The 16,307-nt window shown below is 45.6% G+C and overlaps 1 non-coding gene across 1 annotated transcript; it reads right to left on the reverse strand.

Moving 5' to 3' along the window:
- Positions 1–8,757: 8,757 nt before the first annotated feature.
- Positions 8,758–8,831, reverse strand: TRNAN-AUU (transfer RNA asparagine (anticodon AUU)). Its single transcript has one exon. It is a non-coding gene; the product is annotated as a tRNA-Asn (tRNA).
- Between the last annotated feature and the right edge of the window lie 7,476 nt (positions 8,832–16,307).

The following is a 16,307-nucleotide window of genomic DNA, read 5'->3' on the forward strand; positions in this document are numbered from 1 at the left end:
CCCCACACACACACACTGATAGCACACATGCACAAATCCCCCCCTCCTCGACACTAACTGTCACGGACTGCTTGGGCAGCAGGGGGCAGGCTCTGACTTAAAGTGCTGAAATTCAACAGCTCTCTCGAACTTGCAAGGCATGGCTGTGCAGCTGTCTCCAGCCATCTCCTTGCCCACTGTGTAATTTGTGGCGTTCTCTGATGTTCCCCGCTCTGCCTCTACAACCGGCACATAATGTACAGCAGTGGTGACTCCTGAGTATGGGCCTGGAGAACTCCGCCTACCGGGGGGTAGGGATTAATAATTTCAAAGGGGCAGAGCTAGGAGTGAAGCAGTGGACAGCAGTTGAGGGGCGTTTCAAACTGTAACAGGGTTGGGACAATTTCAGTATCCTTCCCTCACCGTCTAATTGGTCAGTCCCACGCTGATTGCCATAGCGCCCTTTCGAGACTGCAGAACTCTATCCCTTAGCCACGGTTGGCACAGCTGGATGGTGCCCCTGGCAAGTGCCATCCTGGCCAAGGGGTAGATACGCCCCTGAGGGTCAGGGCCAGCAACAGAAATCTCGGGGCCCAGTGCACTGATATCTCTGGGGCCCCCTCAACCCCCCTTAACTTGGCAGAGGGATCTTTAAAAAAAATGGAGCCTTTGACTCGGACCGTCAGTGAGGCCGGCAGGTGGTTTTCATACTGGGCTATCCAGCTCTTCGGTGGCGGTGGCAGGGACATTCAGAAAAGGGCCAGCACAGCAACATGCATAATAATGGCAATACAGTATGGACCACAGGGACTGGACAAAGTGATGGGGTAAAAGGAGGGGGGAGGGTTTAGTTGGCCTGTTAATTGTTTTCCTGCTTAAATTGAGCAGTTGGTGGATACACTTTAAAAAGCAATATTGGCACTGTGGCCCCATTATTTCTGTTCTTAATACTTGGAGCCCTGAACAAGTGTCCCCTTTGTCCCCCCTGTCACCGGGCCTGTTCAGGCGTTACCTATGGAGAAGCTGCGACATGACATCCTAGGACACGATACTGCACCATGCATCACCATTATATTTCAGTGTGCCTTGTCAATATTTAAATCTTGTTCTGTGTGACGTGAGTTGTAAATGGTTGAAAATCTCTGTGCTACAGTATCGTCACCATGTAGTTATAACAACACCGCAAAACCACCAAAAGACGTGTTTTGGTAGAGGGACTGCTGGAGGGGCCCATTGGGGCCCCCAGTTTGCTACCCCACCCCAGTATACCTGTGCTGTAGCCAGTGGAAGAGGCACTATCTTCCCGGTGATCTCTTCGGGAAGATGGTGCCGCACATAGAAAGCAAAGACTCTGGCTGCACTCTCCTGCCCTCGCTCTAAGCAAGGTGATCGGGCCACAAAAGGACCCCTGCCGGACCCCGGCCTGTGGGCCACAAAAGGATGCATTGGGGGCGGCATGCGGCCCATGGGTTTGACACCCCTGCCCTAGAGTATCAAAATTTGTTTCACGGCACCCCTAGGCCAAAGTTTTTTTTATTGAGAAATTCAGAAAAAAATATAAAATTAAGTAAATTGTGTTTATAGCATGTCATCCTCAGGTTCAGTTATGTTGTGAGGGAATGGTTTTGCCAATTTAATAAAGTATAAATAATTTTAATTGGTCCTGGACCACCAAACTATGCTACCAGTGCAAGAACTCCAGTTTGGAAACTACTGCCATAAAATAAACCTTTTTTGTTTTTTTTAAACTACATGTAATACACCTTAGATCTCAGTTCCTAAAAGGTTTTAAACCCTTGCATACAGTAAACTACACATATTTAAAAATCCTACACCGGGCACAAGTGCTCACGGGCCAATTTCATGGCAGTCTCGGATAGGAGGGCATTGTGGATTCACCAAGGGAATGCTGATGCTGACTCCAAGAAGAAAGGGAGTCTCTTCCCTATGAAGCTGAAGCCTTGTTTGGCGACGGCCTAGTTAATTTGATCTCGGCAGCTCCCGCAGGTAAGTCATCCTTCTTGCCCTATGTTCCCTCTCAACGGATGAAGACGCATCATTATCTGACGCAGTCATTTCGGCCCAATAGATATGCAAGAAGTTAAGATTCCCCTTTCTTTGCAGGTAGAGGAAGGAAAAGAGGGAAGAGGTCTGTAGCCTCTTCAAGATCGCAGGAGCAGAGATCGTCCTCTGCTTCTGCCAAATCCACTGCATGACGCTGGGGCTCTCTTGCAGGAGCCCGCACCAGTGGGGGGCACGTCTAAAACTCTTCAGTCAGTTCTAGATTCATTCGGACCTGGACTCGTGGGTTTTACAAATAGTGTCCCAAGGGTACAAACTGGGGTTTCAAGACGTTCCCCCTCACCGATTGTTCAAATCAGCCTTAGTCAGCAGGGAGAAGGTTTTTATTCAAGCCTCTTCGTGGTCCAGAAGCCGGACGGCTCAGTCAGACCAATCTTAAATCTGAAATCCCTTAATTTCTACCTAAAGAAATTCAATTTCAAGATGGAATCTCTCAGGGTAGTGATCTCCAGTCCGGGGGATAAAGGAGATTTCATGGTTTTGGTAGACATAAAGGATGCCTACTTATATGTTCCCATTTAGCCACTGCATCAAGCTACCTGAGGTTTGCAATTCAGGATTGTCATTACCAATTTCAGACGTTGCCGTTTGGTCTGTCCACGGCTCCGAGGATTTTCACCAGGGTGATGGCGGAAATGATGGTCCTCCTTCGCAAGCAAGGAGTCACAATTATCCCGTACTTGGATGATCTCCTGATAAAGGCGAGATCCAGGGACCAGTTGGTGCAAAACATCTACTCTCCCTGACAGTTCTTCAACAACATGGTTGGCTCCTAAACTTGCCAAAATCGCAGTAGGTCCCAATGACGCGGTTGTTGTTTTTGGGAGTGATACTGGACACAGAAGAGGTTTTCTTCTAGTGGAAAGGCTCTGGAGCTCCAGAGTCTGGTCAAACAAATTCTGAAACCAGCAAGAGTGTTAATCCATCAATGCATTCAGTTGCTGGGGAAGATGGTTGCGGCCTACGAGGCCATTCAGTTTGGCAGGTTCCATGCCAGAGTGTTCCAGTGGGACCTGTTGGACAAGTGGTCCGGATCCCACCTACACATGCACCGGAGGATAATCCTGTCTTCCAAGACCAGACTCTCACTCCATTGGTGGCTGCACAGTTCTCACCACCTAGAGGGGCGATAGTTCGGGATCCAGGACGGGATCCTAGGGACCACGGATGCAACCCTCCGAGGCTGGAGAGCAGTCACACAGGGGGAAAACATCCAAGGAAGATGGTCAAGTCTTCCTTGGATGTTTTCATCTCCACATAAATGTTCTGGAGTTAAGGGCCATTTAATAACTGCAGACACAGTACGCACTGGGACGGGTGCCCAGCATCCTCTACGGACTAAGAGAAAAGGATTTACCGGTAGGTATTAAAATCCTATTTTCTCTAACGTCCTAGAGGATGCTGGGGACTCCGTAAGGACCATGGGGATAGACGGGCTCCGCAGGAGACATGGGCACTTTAAGAAAGACTTTAGTTCTGGGTGTGCACTGGCTCCTCCCTCTATGCCCCTCCTCCAGACCTCAGTTTGATACTGTACCCAGTGGAGACACACCGACACACCACACACACAGGGAATACTTTTACTGAAGACATTTCCCCCACAAGGCCCTTTGGAGAGACAGAGAGAGAGTATGCCAGCACATACCCCAGCGCTATATAACCCAGGAATAGCACAGTAACTTAATGTTTGAACAATCGGTGAGGGGGAACATCTTGAAACCCCAGTTTGTACCCTTGGGACACTATTTGTAAAACACACGAGTCCATGTCCGAATGAATCCAGAACTGACTGAAGAGTTTTAGACGTGCCCCCACTGGTGCGGGCTCCTGCAAGAGAGCCCCAGCGTCATGCAGTGGATTTGGCAGAAGCAGAGGATGATCTCTGCTCCTGCGATCTTGAAGAGGATGCAGACCTCTTCTCTCTTCTCCTTCCTCTACCTGCAAAGAAAGGGGAATCTTAACTTCTTGCATATCTATTGGGCCGAAATGACTGCATCAGATAATGATGCGTCTTCATCCGTTGGGAGGGAACATAGGGCAAGAAGGTTGACTTACCTGCGGGAGCTGCCGAGATCAAATTAACTAGGCAGTCACCAAACAAGGCTTCACCTTCATAGGGAAGAGACTCCCTTTCTTCTTGGAGTCAGCATCAGCATTCTCTTGGTGAATCCACAATGCCCTCCTATCCGACACTGCCATGAAATTGGCCCGTGAACTCAAGAGTCCTATATCCCTTGCAGTCTCACGTAAGTATGCTGCAGTGTCCTTGATATGATACAACGTAAGGAGTATCCCATCTCTCCAGGGTATCTATATCGGATGACAAGGTATTCGACCAATTCTTGAATACTACTACTCACCCATGTACATGTAATGGCAGGTCTAAGTAATGTACCCGTGGTTACATAACTAGAAATAATGTAGCTTCCTGCATACGATCCGCTGGATTTGTGACAGGGCCCCGTGCAGAACAGGGGGTGACTCCCACTTTATTCTGTCCACGGCGGGAAATGAATAAACAACCAGAATCCTTTTGGGGATTTGAAACCATCTTGTCGAGCTGGCCCAGACTTTCTCAAACAGAGATGGAGGAACGTTACATCAGCTTTCATTATATATCTATATATACATACATATAGACCCCTTTGTCAGGAACAGCAGGGTCTTCAGTGATTTTAATATGTCCTTAATATCCACAATCATGTACTGAATGCTCCTTGCCAATATTGGATCTAATCAGGAAACATTATGGTCGACATAAGTATCAGTATCCGTGTCAGTATCAGTGTGTAGTAACTGGGCAAAATAACATTTTTGCGACCCAGCGGGGCCTGAGGGAAAAGAAACATAGCCATGAATATCACATCTATTCTCTACGTCTGTGTCTGGGACACAGATTTATCCAACCTTACTCTGATATTACTGAAACATTTACCCAGTCAGTTATTGGTGGTGCCAACAGGGCCACCATCATATGTCTGCATTCCTAATATAGTTTCCTCTTGGGAAAAACATTCAGCCACCGACATGTTGACACACATATACCAAGTACCCACAGACACACCGGCTTATGGGGGACAGACCGTCAGTAAATCTGTCAGAGGGACACAGAGGATTTTTCAGCTCACAATCCAGCGCCAAAAGTACACAGTCTGGGAAATAATAAACTCTATAGTGATAGACTTGTAATGCTCTAAAGATGTTCTGGTGAGGTGAGGAAGAAGCCCCGCCGCTGTAATGGCGCGTATCTGTCCCGCTCAGAAATAATTAATTACGCTAGCGGGGTAAGGACAGTGCCCAGGCACTAATGTCCACTTTTTCCAGCCTTTTGTGAGGAATTTATGCTGCCCAGGGTGCCCCCCCCCCCCCCGTGCCCTGCACCCTGCAGTGCCTGTGTTTGTGTGGGAGCATGGCGCGCAGCGTTCCGCTCGCTGCTCGGTACCTCAGAATGCCGTCACTGAAGAAGAAGTCTTCTGTTCTTCTGCTACTCACCTGTCTTCTGGCTCTGTAAGGGGGTGACGGCAGGCTGCGGGAGTGTGCATCTAGGCGTACCCAGCGATCAGCACCCTCAGGAGCTAATGGTGTCCTGTCAGCCTGAAGCAGAGCCATTGAACTCACTAGAAGTTGGTCATACTTCTCTCCCCTAAGTCCCACGAAGCAGGGAGACTGTTGCCAGCAGCCTCCCTGAAAATAAAAAAAACTAACAAGTCTTTTCAGAGAAACTCAGTAGAGCTCCCCTGTAGTGCATCCAGTATCACTGCGCACAATACTAAAACTGGAGTCTGGAGGAGGGGCATAGAGGGAGGAGACAGTTCACACCCTTTGAAAGTCTTAAAGTGCCCATGTCTCCTGCGGATCCCGTCTATACCCCATGGTTCTTAATGTGACCCCAGCATCCTCTAGGACGTATGAGAACACAAATAACGCACACACGAGGAGGAGAGAACTAAGGAAGCTATAAGGAGAAGAGGGGAGGGAGGGGGGGTTGAAAGGTAAGGTAGTAAAGGCATATTGGATAAACTACAACCTTATACATATTCATTAATGTACCAGTAGTTAGAAGTAGAAGAGCTCTAACAGAAACCACAAAGCTTATCTAAAGCCACACCACACTGGATATGCCCAATCTCATTTGATTTTTGAAGCAAAGCAGTATTGGACTTTGTTAATACATGGATGGGAGACTGCTTGGTAGTATCAGATTCTTTAGGTGTTTTTAAACTACCAACACCATTTTCTTGGTACATTTAATTTTTACATGTATTCTTTTATGTACCAGAAGTTAGAAGTAGAAGAGCTGTAACAGAAACCACCAGCTCATCTACAGCCACAGCACACTGGATTTGCCCAATCTCTCCTGATCATGGAAGCTGAGCAGTGTTGGTCCTGGTTTTAGTACTTGGATGGGAGACCACAAGGAAATACCAGGAGCTGTGTGTATTTATACAATACTAACACCGTTCTCTTGATGCATTCCATTTTGAAACATTGGGGCAGATCTATTAAGCCTGGTGAACTGATAAAGTGCAAGGTGATAAAGTACCAGCCAGTCAGCTCCTAACTGTCATTTTTCAAACCCAGCCTGTGACATGGCAATTAGGAGCTGATTGGCTGGTACTTTATCACCATGCAAATTATCATTTCACCAGGTTTAATAAATCGGCGGCTTACTCATTTATGTACGAGTAGTTAGAAGTAGAAGAACTCTAACAGAAACCCCTAAGCTCATCTACAGCCACACCACACTGTATATGCCTCTTCTTACATTCCGCTGCACTTATTGTGGGGTAGCCGCAATCCCTTCTGCTGTACGGTTCCACATTACATTGTTTCTTGTCACTTCCTGTTGATGCAGTAAGGAAACATCCAGGAATTACAGCAGCTTAGTTTTTTTTTTTTTTTAACTGGGGCAATTTAGCTAGATCACAGGGCAATTTAGCTCCTTTGGTCCTTTTTTTAGGACCAGTTAATCAGACAGTTGAGCAAACTGAAAAACAGCTAACAGGAAATTTCCACTTAAATGGTATTTTCTAATCTTATCTGACCATGACTAAGAATAAAGGATACACAAGATAAACTCTTAGAGCCATGGACCTTATCCATGTTTAAGCTCCATCAAATCTGTAATCAATAGCACTACATGCTCCCACTTTACCACTGTACTATATACTCTACCTGTGTTTTTAAGGTAAAAACTAGTGATGAGCGGATTCGGTTTTACTCGGTTTTACTCGGTTCTCAAAACGGCATCTTATTGGCTCACGGATGTCACGTGTTTTGGATAGCCAATAAGATGCCGTTTTGAGAACCGAGTAAAACCGAGTAAAACCGAGTAAAACCGAACCTCGCTCATCACTAGTAAAAACACCATTTAACCCCAGTGACACTTGAATTAAAGCAGCAGCCTCTGGAATAGCATTCCTTAGCATTAATCCCAGGAAATCTGCAATCTTCACGCTCTTTGATAGCCATGCTACATTGCTGTTTACTTGGATGGAGCAGAGAGCACAACATCAGGACATAGGAAATATTACAATGCATGATAAGAAAGGTGTGAGCTCTACAGCAAGGCCTCTAACCCTTTGCCAGTGCCAAATACATAGGGCTTAACTCAGATCTGATCACAGCAGCAAATTTATTAGCTAAAACCATGTACACTGCAGGGGGGGGGGGGTGTATAATATGTGCAGAGAGAGTTAGATTTTGGTGCGGTGTGTTCAAACTGAAATCTAAATTGCAGTGTAAAAACAAAACAGCCAGTATTTACCCTGCACACAAACAATATAACCCACCTAAATCTCTCTGCAAATGTTATATCTGCCCCCCCCCCCCATCCCTGCAGTGCACATGGTTTTGCCCACTAGCTAACAAATTTGCTGCATCTGGGAATTACAGCAGCTTAATATTTCTTTTTACAGAAGGTTCAGCAAATTAAATTATTTAGTGAAATACTGTAATCATAACAGTTACAGGGATATTGTAGGTAGATTTATTGTCAGTGGATAAATGTAAAAATTAAACCCTTAGGCATAGTTCCAAAATGCTGTCATTGCAATCCAGATTTTAAGGATATCATGCTTGAGCACAGGTGACTTAATTAGAACTTCGGTCAATGTGAATTAACCATTGGACTCAACCATGGTTATCCTTAAAACCCAGGGGTCTATTTAAGATCGATCTTAATCGATGTTGGGCTTCCAGGTTGAAAAAAACACACACATTTGTTTTCACATTAAACAGACTTCCACATGAGAAAGCAGCAAGGATGCAGTGGCGTTAATGTTTCCTGGTGTCAACTTGTATTATTTCAGTAGACATTGAAATGAGGATGCATCTTGCTGCCTTTCCAATAAAGCAAGTTTAATTTAGTAATAGGTGAAAAACCATCCTTACAAAGGTGTTAATCAGAGACTTGGCTTTGTGGACACTTTTCAGAGAACAAATTTGTTAGCATAAAAATAAAGCCAGAAAATGAAGAGCTGTTTAATCACTCGATTGGATTTTTCTGCCAGCATATTTTTTTTCTCTGCAACCCACTGCTAAATTGTGCTTCCTAGCTGTTTTTTATAAAATCACTGAATCAAATCTAACTCTGATTACATCAGAGAAGGCCATGTACCCTACACCATAAGAGGAGGTTTGAAATTTTGACTTGTCTACTTAAATATCACCAAAATCTGATCACAAGGTTAATTACGTCCCTGGGTGGGATTGAACCACCAACCTTTTGGTTAATAGCCAAACACACTAACCGATTGCGCCACAGAGACACTTTGCAAAAGTCCATACTGACAAAGGCTAATAAGCATTCATCTAAAACGTTTCCTAGAAAAACTTTAAAAAGTCAATAATCTGGAGAGTTTTTGTAAGATGTTTCTTCCATCAACCAACGAAGAAACACATTGGTACTTTCCCATGATGAGTGAGTGCTTCAGGATCTCTTGCACTTACATGTGCAGCAGAGTACTGCAATGGAAGCATGCTGGGCCCATAACCCAGAGGTAGGCAGATTGAAACTATCCTCTGCTATATGCATTTTTTTTGTTAATTAAAGTAATCCAAAACTGGGATTGATATTTTGTCTCTTTTATTTTTACTTAAAGTACAATAACTTTTACCATTTTAATTTGTTTTAATAGTATATTGACAGTATTATTTTCTTTCAAAAATCCACTTCATTTTCTTTACCCTATTATTAAAATGGTAATTGAAGAAGAGGAATTGTTGCTTTGACTGCAGCATTCCTGGGGTTAACTGGTGTTTCTTCAAGTCACAAGGTATGGAGCTGCTGTATAGTTACTCGCAAGTCAGTAGTTGTATGATGCTCACACCTGTTAAGCTGGATACACAGAATGCCCTACACAGGGGGTGAAATGAGCCCCCCCCCCACCCCCCGTACGCTCAGCACACATCACGCTGTGCTGAGCGGGGGGAGAGATGTGTGCTGAGCAGTTCGCTCAGCACACATCTCTCCCCAAAATCGGGCCGTGAATACGGACCTTTAAACTGGATCCACACTTAGATTATCTGTCCAATTTTTTTTTCTAGTTGAAACAAAATTATGCTAATATGTGGCAGCAAATTACAATTGACCATTTGTTCACAAACACTGGAAAACATCCAAAAATGGTCATTTAGATAAATTGGTTAAATCCATTTCATTTAGCTAATTTATCCAAACTACCTTTATTGTATCTTTGTGGGTGAATGATGTGTGGGTCAGTGTTGAGGGTGGTGGAGGAGATGGGTAATAGGCACAGCAGGGTGTGGACAGTCAAATAGTGTGCTTAGAGGTTCAGAGTCATTGTATGAGACTCTGGCAACAGTGACTTGATGAGTCTGGTGTCCATAGGGTGGGACGCATTAACCTTTTTATGCTATTGAAATAGTTCTCCTCCTGACCGACGCAGTTCCTTGCTCCGATGTTGGTGTATTGTCCTGTTGCAGCGCCTCTCCACTGTGGTCACAGTGAGCTGTGTGGTGTTGCTGGCGCATGCCAATCTCCCCCCAACCTCCCTCTTGCATTTCAGACCTACGTACGCATGATGGGATCTTGTATGATATGCGCGTGTGCTGTAGAGATGAAAGTGGGGGTGAGGAGGCAGATCGTGAGATGGGGAAACTTTGTGGACTGTTAGCGAAGGGGAGCACTGGGCAATCTGAGTTGCAAAGAGGGCAGCAGAAGAGGTTATTGCATGTGCACTGGTGACAGGTCCATCCTTGGTGGCCAGCCTCAGTGGTAAAGGGGTACATGAGCTAGTGTCCCTTGGCCAGCCATGTACCATGGCCACCTCCCTACCTCCTATATATTCTCCCTGATCTGTCACTTTGTTACGGTCTGCTGCTGGCACTGGTGTATCGTCCTGCAGTTGCCGTCTCCGCCCATTGCTGTGACTTCCCCCAGAGTTAGCCACACAGAGTGACAGATCTGGGAAAATATATAGGAGATCATTACTTTCACTTGCAGCCTACCTTATTTTTTGCAGCCTAGCATGCTCCTGACCCCTTCTCTCACTAATACTTATACAACATTCATGAACTCATCTTAAGGTTTCTTTATTATTCAGTCACACTGTCTTGGATCCAAACCATTTCCTGTGGCATTACAGTCAAACAATTGAGCTATTTACCCTTGCATAGAAAGGTATAATCTAAGCTAGAGAATTCTATTTGGAGCTCACCTTCTACTTTGTGAAGAAATAATCAGCTTTGTGGCTGAGCAGATATATGGAGTGTGTGGCTGCACACTGCATTGATCTGCTGAGTTGCAATGCTAATAATTTTTTTTTTTGCAAAGTACCAATAGCTTCATTGTGAAGGTGGAAAGAAGGGTGTTACGGCATGGAATGTACAAACTGCGAGACCCTGCTGGTAGCGCCTTTGTCTATTTAGTAGGAAGGGCACGTAACAGCCGGGGGGCAATGGAGGAAGCCCCTTTAGGGCTGGAGCCCGGCGGCAACTGACTCCGTTGTCTCTGGCAGTTCCGCCCCTGGACTAGAGGAATGGTCAAGAACATGGCAACATTTAATGCCAAAAAATGCAAAATCATACACGTCTCAAAAATGCAAAGGCTAACTATAATATTAAGGGCATTATAATGGCAAGAGGAAAGCTATCTAAGTATTACTATTTCAGGTAAGCAATGTAACAAAGCAATAGGAAAGGCAAGTCAGATGCTTGTTTGCATAGGTTAAAGAACCAGTAGCAGAAAAAAGTAATACAGGTTGAGTATCCCATATCCAAATATTCCGAAATACGGAATATTCCGAAATACGGACTTTTTTGAGTGAGACTGAGATAGTGAAACCTTTGTGTTTTGATGGCTCAGTGTACACAAACTTTGTTTAATACTCAAAGTTATTAAAAATATTGTATTAAATGAACTTCAGACTGTGTGTATAAGGTGTATATGAAACATAAATGAATTCTGTGAATGTACACACACTTTGTTTAATGCACAAAGTTATAAAAAATATTGGCTAAAATGACCTTCAGGCTGTGTGTATAAGGTGTATATGAAACATAAATGCCTTCTGTGCTTAGATTTAGGTCCCATCACCATAATATCTCGTTATGGTATGCAATTATTCCAAAATACAGAAAAATCCGATATCCAAAATTCCTCTGGTCCCAAGCATTTTGGATAAGGGATACTCAACCTGTAATGCCACTGTATAGGTCCTTGGTACAGCCACATTTAGAATCCTGTGTTCAGTTCCAGAAGCCATATCTCCAGAAGGCTGTAAATACATTAGGGCAACTAAAATTGTGCATGGCCTACATCACAAAACTTACCTGGAAATACTAAAAAATGTTGATGTGTATAGTTTGGAGAAGGGAAGAGGGAACATACAGTAATAGAAACATTTAAATATATAGAGAGGAATGTAATAGGGTGTGAGAATCAGAAAGTGAGAGATTTTGTGTTTTTTCCTGTTGTTTTTTTTTGTTTTTGTTTGATTGTTTGTTTTTAAAGTGGCAATCCTTTACATGGCAAAACCAGGTTGATATTTGCCATGTAAAGGATTGCCACCGTGGGCATGTGTAGAAGGGGCACTGCTACTGTTGGCATTATGTGTGTAAGCTGCACTGATATGGTGGTTATGTGTATAAAGGGCACTGCGACTGTGGGTATTATTATTATTATTATTACATGCGGTGTAATGACAATAAGATAGTGCTACTGTGTGGCGTATTTTGATTTGGGGTGCTATTGTGTGGCCATGCCCCTTCCTTGTGATACCACACCTTCTTTTTTTAAGGAGCGCACTGTCCCTTTATTAAGTATTGGAGAGAGGGCCCAAATTAATAGTTTGCAGGGCGGCGCCAAACACCCTAGCACTGGCCCTTTGGTAGGGGACAGGATTTGCTTCTGCTTGTGCACATATGTTATGATTGCCAGCCAACAGCACTGGTTTTGCCTATAACACTAACTATAAATATTTTGAATTGGTCCTGGACCACCAATCCAAGGCACCCCTGCAAGTGTCCTGAGGCACCCCAGGGTGCAGTTTGAGAACCACTGGTCTAGTGAGTACCCAGGATAATTATTGTAGCTGGTCTGCGGGTAACAGCTCTCAGATCCACTTCTAGAAAAAAATGCAGCAATGTAATTTGAGTGTCAAACTGCAGAGATGAACCCTTTCTGTGACTGCTGCACAGGGATCACACAAACTCTATTCATAGGGCTGACTTCACTTAGGGGAGATGTTCTCACCCCGCAAAGAAGTGCGAGTATATACCGCACTTACGGTACCATTGGATTTACAGATATTTTCTTGCAATACACTATGGGGGTCATTCTGAGTTGATTGCTCGCTAGCAGTTTTTAGCAGCCATGCAAACGCATTGTCGCTGCCCACTGGAGAGTGTATATTCACTTTGGAGAAGTGCGAACACTTGAGCAGCAGAGCGCCTGCAAAATCGTTTCAAAATAAGACCAGCACTGTAGTTACACTTCGTGTGCGTTGATTCTAACAACCGAGGGACGGCTTTTGATGTCACACACCCATCCAGTGAATGCCCAGCCACGTCTGCATTTCTTCTGCCACGCCTGCATTTTTCCAAGCACTCCCTGAAAACGGTCAGTTGCCACCCAGAAACGCCCTCTTTCTGTCAATCTCCTTGTGGCCTGTTCTGTGATTGGAATAATCGCTAGAACTAGTGCAAAACCACAATGGACTTTGTACCCGTACGATGCGCATGCACATTACGGAGCATGCGCATGCACAGATTAGCCATTTTTTTTCAACTGATTGCTACGCAGCGAACAACGGCAGCATGCGATCAACTCGGAATGACCCCCTATATACATAGAAACATGGATTTTTACTGCAGGAATTATGGTTAGTTTAGGGGTATCGGTTAGGGTCAACAGAGGTGTAGCTAGGGGTCCAAGCGCCCCTGGCAAAGTAAGGGACTGGCGCCCCCCCTTTCGATAAAGCATTGCAGTCCATTGGCGGTTACCATGTTGGAGCCACAGCAACTGACCCCCTCCCCCACACGCTGCCCTACATCATCGGCTGGGATTCACTGTTGGTGTGAAGCCACTGGGAACAGTCTGGTAGCATTAGCAGCAGTCTGTGTCATAGATAGGGAAGGCAGAAGGTTAACTAGCTAATAGCAGTCTGTTGGCAGCAGAGGCTGGGCGGGGGGCTGAGAATGAGCCAACGCTGATCAATGTCCAGTCTGCTTAGACAAAAATATTTTGTGATCAGGGCTGGTTCTAGACCAAAGGAGCCAATGGCAAAAATTTCCTTTGGCACCCCCCCCCCCCCCCCCCACACACATACACACACACACCAAAAAAGAACATATCCCAGTTTAACATAACGCTATGTGGTGCAAGGTGTGGAGCTGGTTACTTGTATCAGACCTCTGACATTTGCCTTTTCACCCATATTGCATACTTTTTCTTGCAGGTTGTGTCTTAATTCAAGAAGTGTTCTAAGTACTTCAGCTTAGTATCTTTACTGACCCCTCTTTACCCCACACTACATAACTGACCCCTCTATACCCTACACTACATCACTGACCTTTCTATAACCATCACTGCATTACTGACCCCTCTATACAGTACACTGACCTCTATATACCTGCTAGTACATCCCTGATGCCTATATTCCCTAAGCTAAATCCCTGATGCCTCTATTCCCTACGCTACATCCCTGACGCCTCTATTCCCTATGCTACATCCCTGACGCCTCTATACCCTACGCTACATCCCTGATGCCTCTATTCCCTACGCTACATTCCTGATGCCTCTATAACCTACGCTACATCCCTGACGCCTCTATACCCTACGCTACATCCCTGACGCCTCTATACAGTACAATGCATTACTGATCCCTCTAGACCATACATCCTCATTACATCAGAGAGATAGTGAAACACTGGAAAAAATAAGGATAAAGTGGACTACAGAAACTGATGCTCTAAACAAAGGAGAGAGAGAGAAAAGCACAAGGGAAAGTGGGCAATCGGAACACCATAGAGAGAGGAGAGATAGAAATGCCTGAAAAAGTAAAGGGGGTTGGGTATGGCATCCGGCGCTCGGGATTCCAGCAGTCACATGATACCTAATCCTAACCCTCTGGGGGGGTGGCGGATAGGGCTAACCCTCAGGGGGTGGCAGCTAGGACTAACCCCCCCCCTCCTAGTGCCTTCCCTAACACCCGCTCCCCCGGTCCTAACCCTCCCTCCAATACTCGCCTTCGGGATGTTGGCTGTCTGTGTGCCGGCACCAGTCTCCCAAGTGGTGTCAGGATTCCAACATCGGTCAAATGACCGCCGGTATACCGTCTGCCGGGATGGTAAATGTATCCTGAGGACAGGTAGTGAGTGTGGAGGGATAGGTGGTTCAGTAAAATGTAACAGCTCAAACTGCGATCATTCACTGATAAATTGATTTATAGCTCTCCCTTTTTAACCATTGCAGTCATAAAAGCAATGTTTTTTAAACTTTTAAATAAAGCTTGTTAGCATCCCCAGCACACTGTATATGCTGGGAGATGTAGTTCTCAATATGAAAACATTTAATTACTGTATGAACTCTAATTCCCCAACTGAAACCTCTCACAAACACACACTCCTAAATCTAGTACACACACACACACACACACACACACACACATTTCCCCAGTACTGACAACTCTCATCACTTCCACACACTGACAACTCCCTCCTGCTCCTCTCCCCACTGACACTGACAGCTCCCTCACAGTCACACACATCCTCCACCCCCCCCCACACACACACACTGATAGCACACATGCACAAATCCCCCCCTCCTCGACACTAACTGTCACGGACTGCTTGGGCAGCAGGGGGCAGGCTCTGACTTGAAGTGCTGAAATTCAACAGCTCTCTCGAACTTGCAAGGCATGGCTGTGCAGCTGTCTCCAGCCATCTCCTTGCCCACTGTGTAATTTGTGGCGTTCTCTGATGTTCCCCGCTCTGCCTCTACAACCGGCACATAATGTACAGCAGTGGTGACTCCTGAGTATGGGCCTGGAGAACTCCGCCTACCGGGGGGTAGGGATTAATAATTTCAAAGGGGCAGAGCTAGGAGTGAAGCAGTGGACAGCAGTTGAGGGGCGTTTCAAACTGTAACAGGGTTGGGACAATTTCAGTATCCTTCCCTCACCGTCTAATTGGTCAGTCCCACGCTGATTGCCATAGCGCCCTTTCGAGACTGCAGAACTCTATCCCTTAGCCACGGTTGGCACAGCTGGATGGTGCCCCTGGCAAGTGCCATCCTGGCCAAGGGGTAGATACGCCCCTGAGGGTCAGGGCCAGCAACAGAAATCTCGGGGCCCAGTGCACTGATATCTCTGGGGCCCCCTCAACCCCCCTTAACTTGGCAGAGGGATCTTTAAAAAAAATGGAGCCTTTGACTCGGACCGTCAGTGAGGCCGGCAGGTGGTTTTCATACTGGGCTATCCAGCTCTTCGGTGGCGGTGGCAGGGACATTCAGAAAAGGGCCAGCACAGCAACATGCATAATAATGGCAATACAGTATGGACCACAGGGACTGGACAAAGTGATGGGGTAAAAGGAGGGGGGAGGGTTTAGTTGGCCTGTTAATTGTTTTCCTGCTTAAATTGAGCAGTTGGTGGATACACTTTAAAAAGCAATATTGGCACTGTGGCCCCATTATTTCTGTTCTTAATACTTGGAGCCCTGAACAAGTGTCCCCTTTGTCCCCCCTGTCACCGGGCCTGTTCAGGCGTTACCTATGGAGAAGC

Source organism: Pseudophryne corroboree, unplaced genomic scaffold (assembly GCF_028390025.1).
Source record: "Pseudophryne corroboree isolate aPseCor3 unplaced genomic scaffold, aPseCor3.hap2 scaffold_799, whole genome shotgun sequence".
In the NCBI taxonomy this organism is placed as follows: domain Eukaryota; kingdom Metazoa; phylum Chordata; class Amphibia; order Anura; family Myobatrachidae; genus Pseudophryne; species Pseudophryne corroboree.